The following is a 15,190-nucleotide window of genomic DNA, read 5'->3' as shown; positions in this document are numbered from 1 at the left end:
ATATTTCTAGACTTTCAGAAATATTATAATATTTATTTATTTATTTTTATATATTATTGTTTCGAACACGCCTGAAATGCCATGAATTGTTCTTTCATCGTCCTAGATATTTCTTTTAAAGTTATAAGTTTTATTTTCTGAAATTACACTTCTTATTTTGAAAACCAAAATCTTGATGATAATGATTTTAGTTTTGCGTTCCCTCTATTGTGTCTCCTTTTTCCGCAAGAATCAAGGTTTAGGACCTCAAATAATTGAAAGATGAAAATAGGGAGAGTGCACCATGTTTAGAAAGCTTGTTATAACATACAGGTGAAAAGATGTGTAGTTAGATAAGGTTGTCTCATTTCTGACAGCAGCCAGCATTGCCTCCCGTAACCCTTTCTTCTTCCGAACCATATGGTCAGGTTGCCAACTAACATAACTTCGAATGCATGCTTTATTCACATTATTAGATGAGCTATCTTGTCTCATTTCGTAACTTGTTTCCCTCTTCTACCAACTTTTCGAAGATCAGTGAGAAACAATGAAAATCTTAGGCATGACATTAAGTAAGCGAAAGCAGTTTATGATATATAAGTAATTCCATTCTTAATGTTCAATGTGAATTAACGTTTACCATACGGATCTAATTTTGAGCTATTGTTTTCTACTCTCAATTATGAATGACTTACACTGAGTCCTTAAATTCTCAAAGTATATTTTATTTGTTGACGACTTTAAAATATATAAGCAGGTAACTAACCAATTCAATTATATTGATCTTCAACGAGATATAAACAGTTGGTCGATATGGTAGTAGCAAACTAAAATTACTTTTCGTACAAAAAAATGTGTTTTGAGTACATTGTAAACCCAATATGCTCCATACACTCAAGAATAGTGTTGTAAATAGAAAAAAAAACCGTTCGTATTTTTTCAGAAATGTACGTTTTTTTTTAGAAAAAAAACATTGCCTCTCGTTTTTTTTCTAAATTTCGTTTTTTTTCAAATAGCCATTTGTAATGTATCTTACGTCATTTATGTCTGAAGTATTTTTATGTATGTGTAATTACCATAAAATGCAACATAAATTAAACACTAGATACTGATACGGTACAAATATTTTACAATTTATATGAGTAGCGTACCTACTAATAATCCGGGTTTCTGTAGTGTTTCATCAATATCAACCAAGAAATAAAAGTGTAGATGAACATTTGTATCGATGTGTAATTACCATAAAATGCAACATATATTAAACACTAGATACTGATACGGTACAAATATTTTACAATTTATATGAGTAGCGTACCTACTAATAATCCGGGTTTCTGTCGTGTTTCACCAATATCAACCAAGAAATAAAAGTATAGATGAAGATTTGTTTTTTTTTTTTTTTTTTTTTCGTGAAAGTAGGCCTTTAATAAGTACGAAAATAATATCACGAACAGTATAAAATGCAAATAACTTGTCTAAAGGTAAAAACTAACACTAATTTGCCTACTAATATTTTTCTGAATATCATATATAAATAATTTGTCGACTAGATATATGATATGCATTGCTGGCTCTACCATATGTGCAACAAGTGCATTTGCACTGGGCTGCAATATCTGTCATTAGTATTTTATTTAAAATAAATATTTCTTGTTGGAGACAGACTTCATGATCATGGTAGCTAAATTTACTAAGCCAGGGATGCCCACAAAGGGGGCTATGACGCAAATTGCGTCATTGAAATATATGGGGGGTTAAAAATCTATATAAATATGCTTGAGGGTGTGTAAAAATTAATCGAAAAGATTTTTTTTCATGGAAGAACACCTACGGATAGACAATTGAGGGGGGTGCGTCATGGACATGAGGGGGATGGGCACCACTGACTAAGCTGACCTTCTATTTGAATACTACATTCATAAATTATGTTTAGGTCGCATTAGTTTAAGTCATATGATCAGTACTAAAGCAAATGGTAAAATAAATCCCAGAATAAAGTGCTTGATTGTTGTCAAATACAGGAACTCAATTCTCGAATGCCTGTCAAACTTATAACGCGCCCGTAAAGAATCCGGTCAGTTTTTTTTTTTTTTTTTTTTAAAGTAAACCAGCCTTCATCAATCGGGCGCTTTGGGTGCGGGACATCTAAAGTTTATTGTATGCGAGATCTCAGCTCAATCCCCCCAACAACCCTTACCTTTTATTGGTTCAATCAGTGTTTTTCACTCCAAAACCTTCAGAAGAAAATAGCGTACAAAATTCGGCTGCAATAATATAACACAAACATAAATACATACAAATCTGGAAATAATCACACAAAAATCCTTGTTTTATTGATTTTATTAAATTCCAAAAAGTGGATAACAATAAGTATACTGTTAGAACGAAAAATAAATAAGTGAAATGTCGTATTTGAATGCGACGTGAATTAACAATAATTCCAACTAATAATATATATATGAAATGACGTATTTGCATGCGACGTTAACCAACAATAATTCCAATAAGAAATTTAATATCTTTTATCTTATTTTACGTATATATATCAATTCTTAACAATTATCAAAGCTAACTAGTGACAATCTGATGCAAGCAACTATCAATCGTTACTGATTCACAAATTATGGGGGGGGGCAAACCTCCCTCTAACCTTATGTTTTAGGCAATTATATTTCTTTAATTTCTTTATATTTTGAAAAATTGTAAATCAAATTAGAATGAAATACTTAAGAAACAAAATATATGAATGGTCACGCCACACACTTATATCAAATGGCACTGGGATTGATCCCGTCAATTTATTAATTTTAATTTTGGTTATCGATTACTCTCTTTCCAATACAAAACGTAGTATTTCCAGGCAACAACAGAATGCTTCTCCTTCTTCGACTGCTGAAAATGTCATTAACAAGGATCGAGCTGAGATTTTTTTGTCAAAAAAAAGGCAATTGAATTCGATAACGGTCCAGACAACTTTCGCATTTATCGAACAATGGAAAAATCCTGATCAAAGAAATAATACTACGAGACAACCCACAAGAACTATGGAAAAAATATCCCTAACATTTAACAAGGGTCACAAGGAAGTACAAAAATTGAAATAGCTCTTACCTCTCAATAGTGGTCTAATACCTTTCTTTACCAACTGTATCCCGCCGTCCTTCTCCTCTGGATGGAAATCGACCTTCAATTTGGCTTACTCAACCCACTCCATACACCACAAATAACGAAAGGAAAGACGTAAGACACTACCCTCTCAAAAAGAATTAATAACGTATCCAAGTAGACGAAACAAAGTGGAGTATTTGATTTTTCATCAAATATTACTGCAAAACAACGATCTGGTAATTTATGTAGTTAAACAATAAATCATTCACTTTCAATTCTTTCTTTTTCAATACCAAGATCGGATATTTACACTGGGAATTAAAAACCAATAACTTGATTTTCACGACTCCACTTTCCTGTCCCACTTTTCAACATTTACGAGAGTGTTTCGGTTCACTCTTTTGTTACTTCCAGATATAATCGTTATTAATAATTGTTAAACTTTGTCTCCTTTAAACGAACCATGCAAAAATCACACGAAGTTACTAATACCGATCGAACAAACTCGTGGTCGTGTAGCAATTCCACGTTTCCTCTTGTTCACACTAGCCTCAATCAGACATCTTCACACCTTTCAATTCCGAGCGTAACTCACCGGCCAGGAGTCCGCTACGCCCGGAGGAAGGAAGAAATCAGTGTTGCCGTCTGGAAATACTATTACAATTTACCACCTTTTCTTTTCTCTTCTTTTTAATCGCCAAGATCTTTACTTTTTTCAAAAAATTTAAAAGAATGTTACAACAATTTTTCTCTCTGTCCATTTATAATTCCGTCGATAAAAGAAGCTACTGTGTCACTTCGTTCGGAAGGAATAATCTCTCGACCTGGAAAACCCGGTACATCAGACTCGATTATTTGTCTCTGAGGTTTTACAAAATTTTTATCTGACCCCGTAAAATCATTAACGGAGAATACATTATGTCCTGAAAACTTTCTATTATCAAATTTCCGAGAAGAACTAGGTATAATATTGTTTTGACCTTTACTAGATGTCATTCTTCTATTAAAGTCTAACTGACTACGTTGTCTTAATACATATTTCTCAGAAATTTCAATCAGTTCTGATCGGCTTTTAGGAACATAATCATCTAACATTCGAAAACGTATCGAAGGGTTCATACCGCTCAAAATCAATTCAACTAATTCGCCTTCAGATCCTACAAATCCTAAGACCTTAATTGAATATATAATTGATCGAACATAATGGTCTACTAATTCCGAAGGACCTTGCCTACGAAATATTTTCTCCGATATTAAAGAATGTTTAGAAACAGAAGTCATAAATAATGAGGTAAACCTCTTACAAATTTGATCCCAATTTAAATGATTTTGTAGGGCACACTATATTTCTCTCAAACAGGCTCCATCACATTTCGATATAAGGACAGTCAGAATCATTTGTATTGAATAACTAGTGGAATTCAACAACTCTTCAATTCTATACAAAACCTCAAAGGTCTGTAAACTATCTTCACCACTAAAATTTTTAATATCCCGGAACCTTTCCTCAAGATATTGACTAGTTTTATTAAACGTATATTTTAACATCAAGTTCCCTTCAATGCCTTGATATAAAACTTGGCTAGAAGCTCCAGCTTCATTTGATTGTAAATTATTAGGTTGTGAAAACTGAATGTCATTACGCTCGGGAAATCTTGATGTCAAAGGGTTTCGAATTTGCGACACGGGCATTACTGTCTATGCATCGACCAAATTTGATTGAGAGTTTGATAAGATTCCGCAACAGAAAATAATATTTCTAGACTTTCAGAAATATTATAATATTTATTTATTTATTTTTATATATTATTGTTTCGAACACGCCTGAAATGCCATGAATTGTTCTTTCATCGTCCTAGATATTTCTTTTAAAGTTATAAGTTTTATTTTCTGAAATTACACTTCTTATTTTGAAAACCAAAATCTTGATGATAATGATTTTAGTTTTGCGTTCCCTCTATTGTGTCTCCTTTTTCCGCAAGAATCAAGGTTTAGGACCTCAAATAATTGAAAGATGAAAATAGGGAGAGTGCACCATGTTTGGAAAGCTTGTTATAACATACAGGTGAAAAGATGTGTAGTTAGATAAGGTTGTCTCATTTCTGACAGCAGCCAGCATTGCCTCCCGTAACCCTTTCTTCTTCCGAACCATATGGTCAGGTTGCCAACTAACATAACTTCGAATGCATGCTTTATTCACATTATTAGATGAGCTATCTTGTCTCATTTCGTAACTTGTTTCCCTCTTCTACCACCTTTTCGAAGATCAGTGAGAAACAATGAAAATCTTAGGCATGACATTAAGTAATCCAAAGCAGTTTATGATATATAAGTAATTCCATTCTTAATGTTCAATGTGAATTAACGTTTACCATACGGATCTAATTTTGAGCTATTGTTTTCTACTCTCAATTATGAATGACTTACACTGAGTCCTTAAATTCTCAAAGTATATTTTATTTGTTGACGACTTTAAAATATATAAGCAGGTAACTAACCAATTCAATTATATTGATCTTCAACGAGATATAAACAGTTGGTCGATATGGTAGTAGCAAACTAAAATTACTTTTCGTACAAAAAAATGTGTTTTGAGTACATTGTAAACCCAATATGCTCCATACACTCAAGAATAGTGTTGTAAATAGAAAAAAAAACCGTTCGTATTTTTTCAGAAATGTACGTTTTTTTTTAGAAAAAAAACATTGCCTCTCGTTTTTTTTCTAAATTTCGTTTTTTTTCAAATAGCCATTTGTAATGTATCTTACGTCATTTATGTCTGAAGTATTTTTATGTATGTGTAATTACCATAAAATGCAACATAAATTAAACACTAGATACTGATACGGTACAAATATTTTACAATTTATATGAGTAGCGTACCTACTAATAATCCGGGTTTCTGTAGTGTTTCATCAATATCAACCAAGAAATAAAAGTATAGATGAACATTTGTATCGATGTGTAATTACCATAAAATGCAACATATATTAAACACTAGATACTGATACGGTACAAATATTTTACAATTTATATGAGTAGCGTACCTACTAATAATCCGGGTTTCTGTCGTGTTTCACCAATATCAACCAAGAAATAAAAGTATAGATGAAGATTTGTTTTTTTTTTTTTTTTTTTTTTCGTGAAAGTAGGCCTTTAATAAGTACGAAAATAATATCACGAACAGTATAAAATGCAAATAACTTGTCTAAAGGTAAAAACTAACACTAATTTGCCTACTAATATTTTTCTGAATATCATATATAAATAATTTGTCGACTAGATATATGATATGCATTGCTGGCTCTACCATATGTGCAACAAGTGCATTTGCACTGGGCTGCAATATCTGTCATTAGTATTTTATTTAAAATAAATATTTCTTGTTGGAGACAGACTTCATGATCATGGTAGCTAAATTTACTAAGCCAGGGATGCCCACAAAGGGGGCTATGACGCAAATTGCGTCATTGAAATATATGGGGGGTTAAAAATCTATATAAATATGCTTGAGGGTGTGTAAAAATTAATCGAAAAGATTTTTTTTCATGGAAGAACACCTACGGATAGACAATTGAGGGGGGTGCGTCATGGACATGAGGGGGATGGGCACCACTGACTAAGCTGACCTTCTATTTGAATACTACATTCATAAATTATGTTTAGGTCGCATTAGTTTAAGTCATATGATCAGTACTGAAGCAAATGGTAAAATAAATCCCAGAATAAAGTGCTTGATTGTTGTCAAATACAGGAACTCAATTCTCGAATGCCTGTCAAACTTATAACGCGCCCGTAAAGAATCCGGTCAGTTTTTTTTTTTTTTTAAAAGTAAACCAGCCTTCATCAATCGGGCGCTTTGGGTGCGGGACATCTGAAGTTTATTGTATGCGAGATCTCAGCTCAATCCCCCCAACAACCCTTACCTTTTATTGGTTCAATCAGTGTTTTTCACTCCAAAACCTTCAGAAGAAAATAGCGTACAAAATTCGGCTGCAATAATATAACACAAACATAAATACATACAAATCTGGAAATAATCACACAAAAATCCTTGTTTTATTGATTTTATTAAATTCCAAAAAGTGGATAACAATAAGTATACTGTTAGAACGAAAAATAAATAAGTGAAATGTCGTATTTGAATGCGACGTGAATTAACAATAATTCCAACTAATAATATATATATGAAATGACGTATTTGCATGCGACGTTAACCAACAATAATTCCAATAAGAAATTTAATATCTTTTATCTTATTTTACGTATATATATCAATTCTTAACAATTATCAAAGCTAACTAGTGACAATCTGATGCAAGCAACTATCAATCGTTACTGATTCACAAATTATGGGGGGGGGCAAACCTCCCTCTAACCTTATGTTTTAGGCAATTATATTTCTTTAATTTCTTTATATTTTGAAAAATTGTAAATCAAATTAGAATGAAATACTTAAGAAACAAAATATATGAATGGTCACGCCACACACTTATATCAAATGGCACTGGGATTGATCCCGTCAATTTATTAATTTTAATTTTGGTTATCGATTACTCTCTTTCCAATACAAAACGTAGTATTTCCAGGCAACAACAGAATGCTTCTCCTTCTTCGACTGCTGAAAATGTCATTAACAAGGATCGAGCTGAGATTTTTTTGTCAAAAAAAAGGCAATTGAATTCGATAACGGTCCAGACAACTTTCGCATTTATCGAACAATGGAAAAATCCTGATCAAAGAAATAATACTACGAGACAACCCACAAGAACTATGGAAAAAATATCCCTAACATTTAACAAGGGTCACAAGGAAGTACAAAAATTGAAATAGCTCTTACCTCTCAATAGTGGTCTAATACCTTTCTTTACCAACTGTATCCCGCCGTCCTTCTCCTCTGGATGGAAATCGACCTTCAATTTGGCTTACTCAACCCACTCCATACACCACAAATAACGAAAGGAAAGGCGTAAGACACTACCCTCTCAAAAAGAATTAATAACGTATCCAAGTAGACGAAACAAAGTGGAGTATTTGATTTTTCATCAAATATTACTGCAAAACAACGATCTGGTAATTTATGTAGTTAAACAATAAATCATTCACTTTCAATTCTTTCTTTTTCAATACCAAGATCGGATATTTACACTGGGAATTAAAAACCAATAACTTGATTTTCACGACTCCACTTTCCTGCCCCACTTTTCAACATTTACGAGAGTGTTTCGGTTCACTCTTTTGTTACTTCCAGATATAATCGTTATTAATAATTGTTAAACTTTGTCTCCTTTAAACGAACCATGCAAAAATCACACGAAGTTACTAATACCGATCGAACAAACTCGTGGTCGTGTAGCAATTCCACGTTTCCTCTTGTTCACACTAGCCTCAATCAGACATCTTCACACCTTTCAATTCCGAGCGTAACTCACCGGCCAGGAGTCCGCTACGCCCGGAGGAAGGAAGAAATCAGTGTTGCCGTCTGGAAATACTATTACAATTTACCACCTTTTCTTTTCTCTTCTTTTTAATCGCCAAGATCTTTACTTTTTTCAAAAAATTTAAAAGAATGTTACAACAATTTTTCTCTCTGTCCATTTATAATTCCGTCGATAAAAGAAGCTACTGTGTCACTTCGTTCGGAAGGAATAATCTCTCGACCTGGAAAACCCGGTACATCAGACTCGATTATTTGTCTCTGAGGTTTTACAAAATTTTTATCTGACCCCGTAAAATCATTAACGGAGAATACATTATGTCCTGAAAACTTTCTATTATCAAATTTCCGAGAAGAACTAGGTATAATATTGTTTTGACCTTTACTAGATGTCATTCTTCTATTAAAGTCTAACTGACTACGTTGTCTTAATACATATTTCTCAGAAATTTCAATCAGTTCTGATCGGCTTTTAGGAACATAATCATCTAACATTCGAAAACGTATCGAAGGGTTCATACCGCTCAAAATCAATTCAACTAATTCGCCTTCAGATCCTACAAATCCTAAGACCTTAATTGAATATATAATTGATCGAACATAATGGTCTACTAATTCCGAAGGACCTTGCCTACGAAATATTTTCTCCGATATTAAAGAATGTTTAGAAACAGAAGTCATAAATAATGAGGTAAACCTCTTACAAATTTGATCCCAATTTAAATGATTTTGTAGGGCACACTATATTTCTCTCAAACAGGCTCCATCACATTTCGATATAAGGACAGTCAGAATCATTTGTATTGAATAACTAGTGGAATTCAACAACTCTTCAATTCTATACAAAACCTCAAAGGTCTGTAAACTATCTTCACCACTAAAATTTTTAATATCCCGGAACCTTTCCTCAAGATATTGACTAGTTTTATTAAACGTATATTTTAACATCAAGTTCCCTTCAATGCCTTGATATAAAACTTGGCTAGAAGCTCCAGCTTCATTTGATTGTAAATTATTAGGTTGTGAAAACTGAATGTCATTACGCTCGGGAAATCTTGATGTCAAAGGGTTTCGAATTTGCGACACGGGCATTACTGTCTATGCATCGACCAAATTTGATTGAGAGTTTGATAAGATTCCGCAACAGAAAATAATATTTCTAGACTTTCAGAAATATTATAATATTTATTTATTTATTTTTATATATTATTGTTTCGAACACGCCTGAAATGCCATGAATTGTTCTTTCATCGTCCTAGATATTTCTTTTAAAGTTATAAGTTTTATTTTCTGAAATTACACTTCTTATTTTGAAAACCAAAATCTTGATGATAATGATTTTAGTTTTGCGTTCCCTCTATTGTGTCTCCTTTTTCCGCAAGAATCAAGGTTTAGGACCTCAAATAATTGAAAGATGAAAATAGGGAGAGTGCACCATGTTTGGAAAGCTTGTTATAACATACAGGTGAAAAGATGTGTAGTTAGATAAGGTTGTCTCATTTCTGACAGCAGCCAGCATTGCCTCCCGTAACCCTTTCTTCTTCCGAACCATATGGTCAGGTTGCCAACTAACATAACTTCGAATGCATGCTTTATTCACATTATTAGATGAGCTATCTTGTCTCATTTCGTAACTTGTTTCCCTCTTCTACCAACTTTTCGAAGATCAGTGAGAAACAATGAAAATCTTAGGCATGACATTAAGTAATCCAAAGCAGTTTATGATATATAAGTAATTCCATTCTTAATGTTCAATGTGAATTAACGTTTACCATACGGATCTAATTTTGAGCTATTGTTTTCTACTCTCAATTATGAATGACTTACACTGAGTCCTTAAATTCTCAAAGTATATTTTATTTGTTGACGACTTTAAAATATATAAGCAGGTAACTAACCAATTCAATTATATTGAGCTTCAACGAGATATAAACAGTTGGTCGATATGGTAGTAGCAAACTAAAATTACTTTTCGTACAAAAAAATGTGTTTTGAGTACATTGTAAACCCAATATGCTCCATACACTCAAGAATAGTGTTGTAAATAGAAAAAAAACCGTTCGTATTTTTTCAGAAATGTACGTTTTTTTTAAAAAAAAACATTGCCTCTCGTTTTTTTTCTAAATTTCGTTTTTTTTTCAAATAACCATTTGTAATGTATCTTACGTCATTTATGTCTGAAGTATTTTTATGTATGTGTAATTACCATAAAGTGCAACATAAATTAAACACTAGATACTGATACAGTACAAATATTTTACAATTTATATGAGTAGCGTACCTACTAATAATCCGGGTTTCTGTAGTGTTTCACCAATATCAACCAAGAAATAAAAGTATAGATGAACATTTGTATCGATGTGTAATTACCATAAAATGCAACATAAATTAAACACTAGATACTGATACGGTACAAATATTTTACAATTTATATGAGTAGCGTACCTACTAATAATCCGGGTTTCTGTCGTGTTTCACCAATATCAACCAAGAAATAAAAGTATAGATGAACATTTTTTTTTTCGTGAAAGTAGGCCTTTAATAAGTACGAAAATAATATCACGAACAGTATAAAATTCAAATAACTTGTCTAAAGGTAAAAACTAACACTAATTTGCCTACTAATATTTTTCTGAATATCATATATAAATAATTTGTCGACTAGATATATGATATGCATTGCTGGCTCTACCATATGTGCAACAAGTGCATTTGCACTGGGCTGCAATATCTGTCATTAGTATTTTATTTAAAATAAATATTTCTTGTTGGAGACAGACTTCATGATCATGGTAGCTAAATTTACTAAGCCAGGGATGCCCACAAAAGGGGCTATGACGCAAATTGCGTCATTGAAATATATGGGGGGTTAAAAATCTATATAAATATGCTTGAGGGTGTGTAAAAATTAATCGGAAAGATTTTTTTTCATGGAAGAACACCTACGGATAGACAATTGAGGGGGGTGCGTCATGGACATGAGGGGGATGGGCACCACTGACTAAGCTGACCTTCTATTTGAATACTACATTCATAAATTATGTTTAGGTCGCATTAGTTTAAGTCATATGATCAGTGCTAAAGCAAATGGTAAAATAAATCCCAGAATAAAGTGCTTGATTGTTGTCAAATACAGGAACTCAATTCTCGAATGCCTGTCCCCTTTGGCTAGTTATCAAAGTTCTGATATGAAAGCTTCTCTTGTCTTTGTCGCAAATAAGATCGTTATCATGGAAGGGGGAAACACTTAAAAGAAATAACAGATGTAGAAGGAAAATCAAGAAATAAGGTAAAAGAGCTAGTTGCACTATAATTGCAAACTGATATGTTGAGATTGAAACTCGATATTGAATTCTATAAAAAGCATTACCATCTTTCAGATGTATTTGCTTTATCTTTTACTAACATAGATTAATAATTAAAGAAAAAACAAACACAACAATATTGTATTTGTAGTATTTAAGCCTTTCTGAGTGCGAGTGTAGTTTCCCTCCCTTTCGTTGTTCATGCTGGAGTAGCATACTTAAAATCGTGACTTTTAAGATTTGTTCTTTCTGGAGAAAGATTTAGGCGGCAAATTACGTCATTGCGCGGGCGACAAATTGCCTAGGGCCGCGACCGGCCCGATGATATGTACACTCATGTCCACAATGATTGTCGCATATCTATAACTGTCTTCTTGTAAGAATATAATTTGATAATGATTTTGCAGGGTACTTTTAAAACTGATACTATGTGTATAATCGGAAAATGTATATTTGTGGTAAATTTCAAAGGAAAAGAATTATAAATACGAAAATGAGAAAGAGGAAAAGAAACTGTTGCTAAATGGACAAGAAAGTTTTATTTTCGTTTTATTGTTCTTATTTACTGCTGTTTTGACATGAAATTTTCCACATACATGTCTTTGCCGATTATACACATACTAACATTATAAGAAATACCAGGCGGATTCGTTATCAAATTATATTCCTACAACAACATATTTATAGACATGCGACAATAATCTTGGACATGAGTGTACATACAAGACATGGATATAGGATGACATAATTTGAAGTAATGCAGGGTGTTTCAAAATGAATATTAGGGTTTTGAAACTTTGTAGTATATATTACAATTAACTTACAATTATAAGTATTATCAAATAAAAGAGCAACTCAAACAGTTTTGTACACATGCATGCCATGCATTGTTTCCTCTGTCTGCCGTTAGAAAGAGCAAGTGGCAAAGATGTAGACTAGAGACCAGAAAGCTTTGTGTGTTTTAACTTTGCAAAGACTGAATCTGTAGTTACAGTGCAACCGTCTGTGTGAATTGAATGTTTTGTGCCATATGGCGGAAAGTTTATGGGCCTTTCTCACCTATTGACTCAATGTGTGCCATGTGACGAATGAAGCTCACATCGAACACTTGAAGCAAAAACTGTTTGAGGTGTTCTTTTATTTGATGTATCGTTTATAATTGTAGATAAAATGTAATAAGTACTACGAAGACTTAATTCCCCGATATTCATTTTGAAACACCCTGCATTTCTCAGCATCAGTATTGGAACTAAGATGTAAAAAGGAGAGATTGTAATTGTTTACAACAACGATATTATTATTAGTCAAGACTATAATTACTACAAGAACACAAGTTAGTAGTCAAAAAATGTAATTAAATGTACACTCGTAACCCTTTCGGGCCCAGGTGGCCAAAGTGGCACATACGGATGTGTCAATTTTTTAATCCGCTCCTGTATGGTCACTAATTAAGATATCGGTATATATATTTTTTGCCAAATATGGTTGGTTCATAGTTTATCATTTTAGTTTCTTTTTCTTCTGTGTGTCGAATTTCCCTCTCAAATTTCACCCCAGTAAAAATTCGAAAATTTTCGAATTTTCTTTATTACTTTTCCCCTGTAGCTTCATTCGTTGTAGAGAGACCTCCTTAAGACTTGTCAGGTAGATACGTCGGATGGATACCTAATTGTTGACATCAATTGGACAGGCTTGTGCGCAGTGTTGCCAACTACGGAAATTAAAATCTCCTTAAATTTGGGCAAAAAATTCGAAATTTTTGTTATAAACCGTACCTATACGTCCGAATGCAAGTGAACTTACGCCAGTCGGACATTTGTTTTTACTGAACAAACTCGGGTACATATCGTTACAATGAAGTAATTAGGGGACGCACGAAAAATTCGGATTAAGGTTCTAACTCTTGATTTTCCCCTACTTTTCTCTTTATCGAAATATATTTTTGGTAATTAAAAGCATTGTATCTTAAATATCGCCATGATACTTGTAGGATATATTAGTAATGTATCAGTGTTTATTTTAAGATAGTTTTCGTCTGTCTAGTAGCAGTGTTGCCAGCTACGGAAAATTTTAATTCAAGATGTTAGGGGAAAATTACGTGTTTTGTCTATTATATCCCTCTTGTTGGTTACATAGGAACAAAAGTACCAGTATCTGAAAGTCTTGTCTTTACCCTTCACAACGCACTATAGAAAGTTTCAATAGGATAGTTAGGGGAAGTACAGTTAATGTTTACAGTAGACCTTGTTCTCTAAGTGGAAAGATAACTGTGATTTTTTTTAGGTAGACTGAAATATTTTTAATGACCTGCTTACTTTATTAGATATTGTCACAATACTTGTAGGGTATATTATAGGTATACCAAGGCTTCTTTTATGATAGTTTGTGTGTGTCTGCTAGCACTGTTGCCAGCTACAGAAAATTTTAATTTCCGATTTTAGGGAGAAATTTTGAAAAAAATCCCTTTTTGTCTCTATTATTTCCCTCTTGTTGGCTACATTCAAACAAACGTACCACTGTCTGAAAGCCTCGTCCTTGTCCTACATAGCACACCATAAAAAGTTTCGGTAGAATAATTAGGGGAAGTACAGTTAAGGCTTATAATAAACTATGTTCTGTAAATGTTAAGAAAATTGTGAATTTCTGAGGTAGAATGAGATTTTTTTTTTAAAAAATCATGCTTACTTTGTTAGATATCGCCATGATACTTGTAGGAAGTATTCTTGGGGTACGAAGGTTTACTTTCAGATACTTTACGTCTGTTTTATGGCAGTGTTTCCAGCCAAAACAATTAATTCCCGATTTAAAGTAAAAAAATTGGCAAATTTCCCTTTCCCCTCTATTATTTCCCTCTTGCTCGCTACGTTGCAAGAAATGTACCACTACCTAAAAGCCTTCTCTTTCGCCTACAGAACACACCATAAACAGTTTCAATAGGATAATTAGAGAAGCTGTAGCCCCGGCATATCTGTTGGTTTTTGCTTCTTAGGCGTAAAAAGTGTCAAAATTTCATGTGTATGGAAACAGAGATTTTTTCTTTCTCTCTTTGAATGAAAGCCAGCGACTTTAGGTTTTCACTGTACCTTGTCAACGCACCAAATAATTTTTTAGGTGACTTAGACCCATATGGCGACAGTGGTGCTAGATACAAAAAATCTTGAAATTCGGTTAGGGATTTTTTGTAAATTTTCACCCCAACATTTCCCTCAGTAATTTCCCACCCGCTCGCAACACTGCAATGTAACGTGCACCAAAAATAGCCACATTCCTTTTCTAAAAAACAAGGTCTTAACCATATCAATAGCGTAAATGTTTTTTGAGCAATAAGTCACTAACTGACAAAGTAGGAAAACGCCAAAAA

This window comes from Thermobia domestica, chromosome 3 (assembly GCF_964235325.1).
Source record: "Thermobia domestica chromosome 3, izTheDome1.hap1.1, whole genome shotgun sequence".
In the NCBI taxonomy this organism is placed as follows: Eukaryota; Metazoa; Arthropoda; class Insecta; order Zygentoma; family Lepismatidae; genus Thermobia; species Thermobia domestica.
This window is presented reverse-complemented; position numbering follows the sequence as displayed.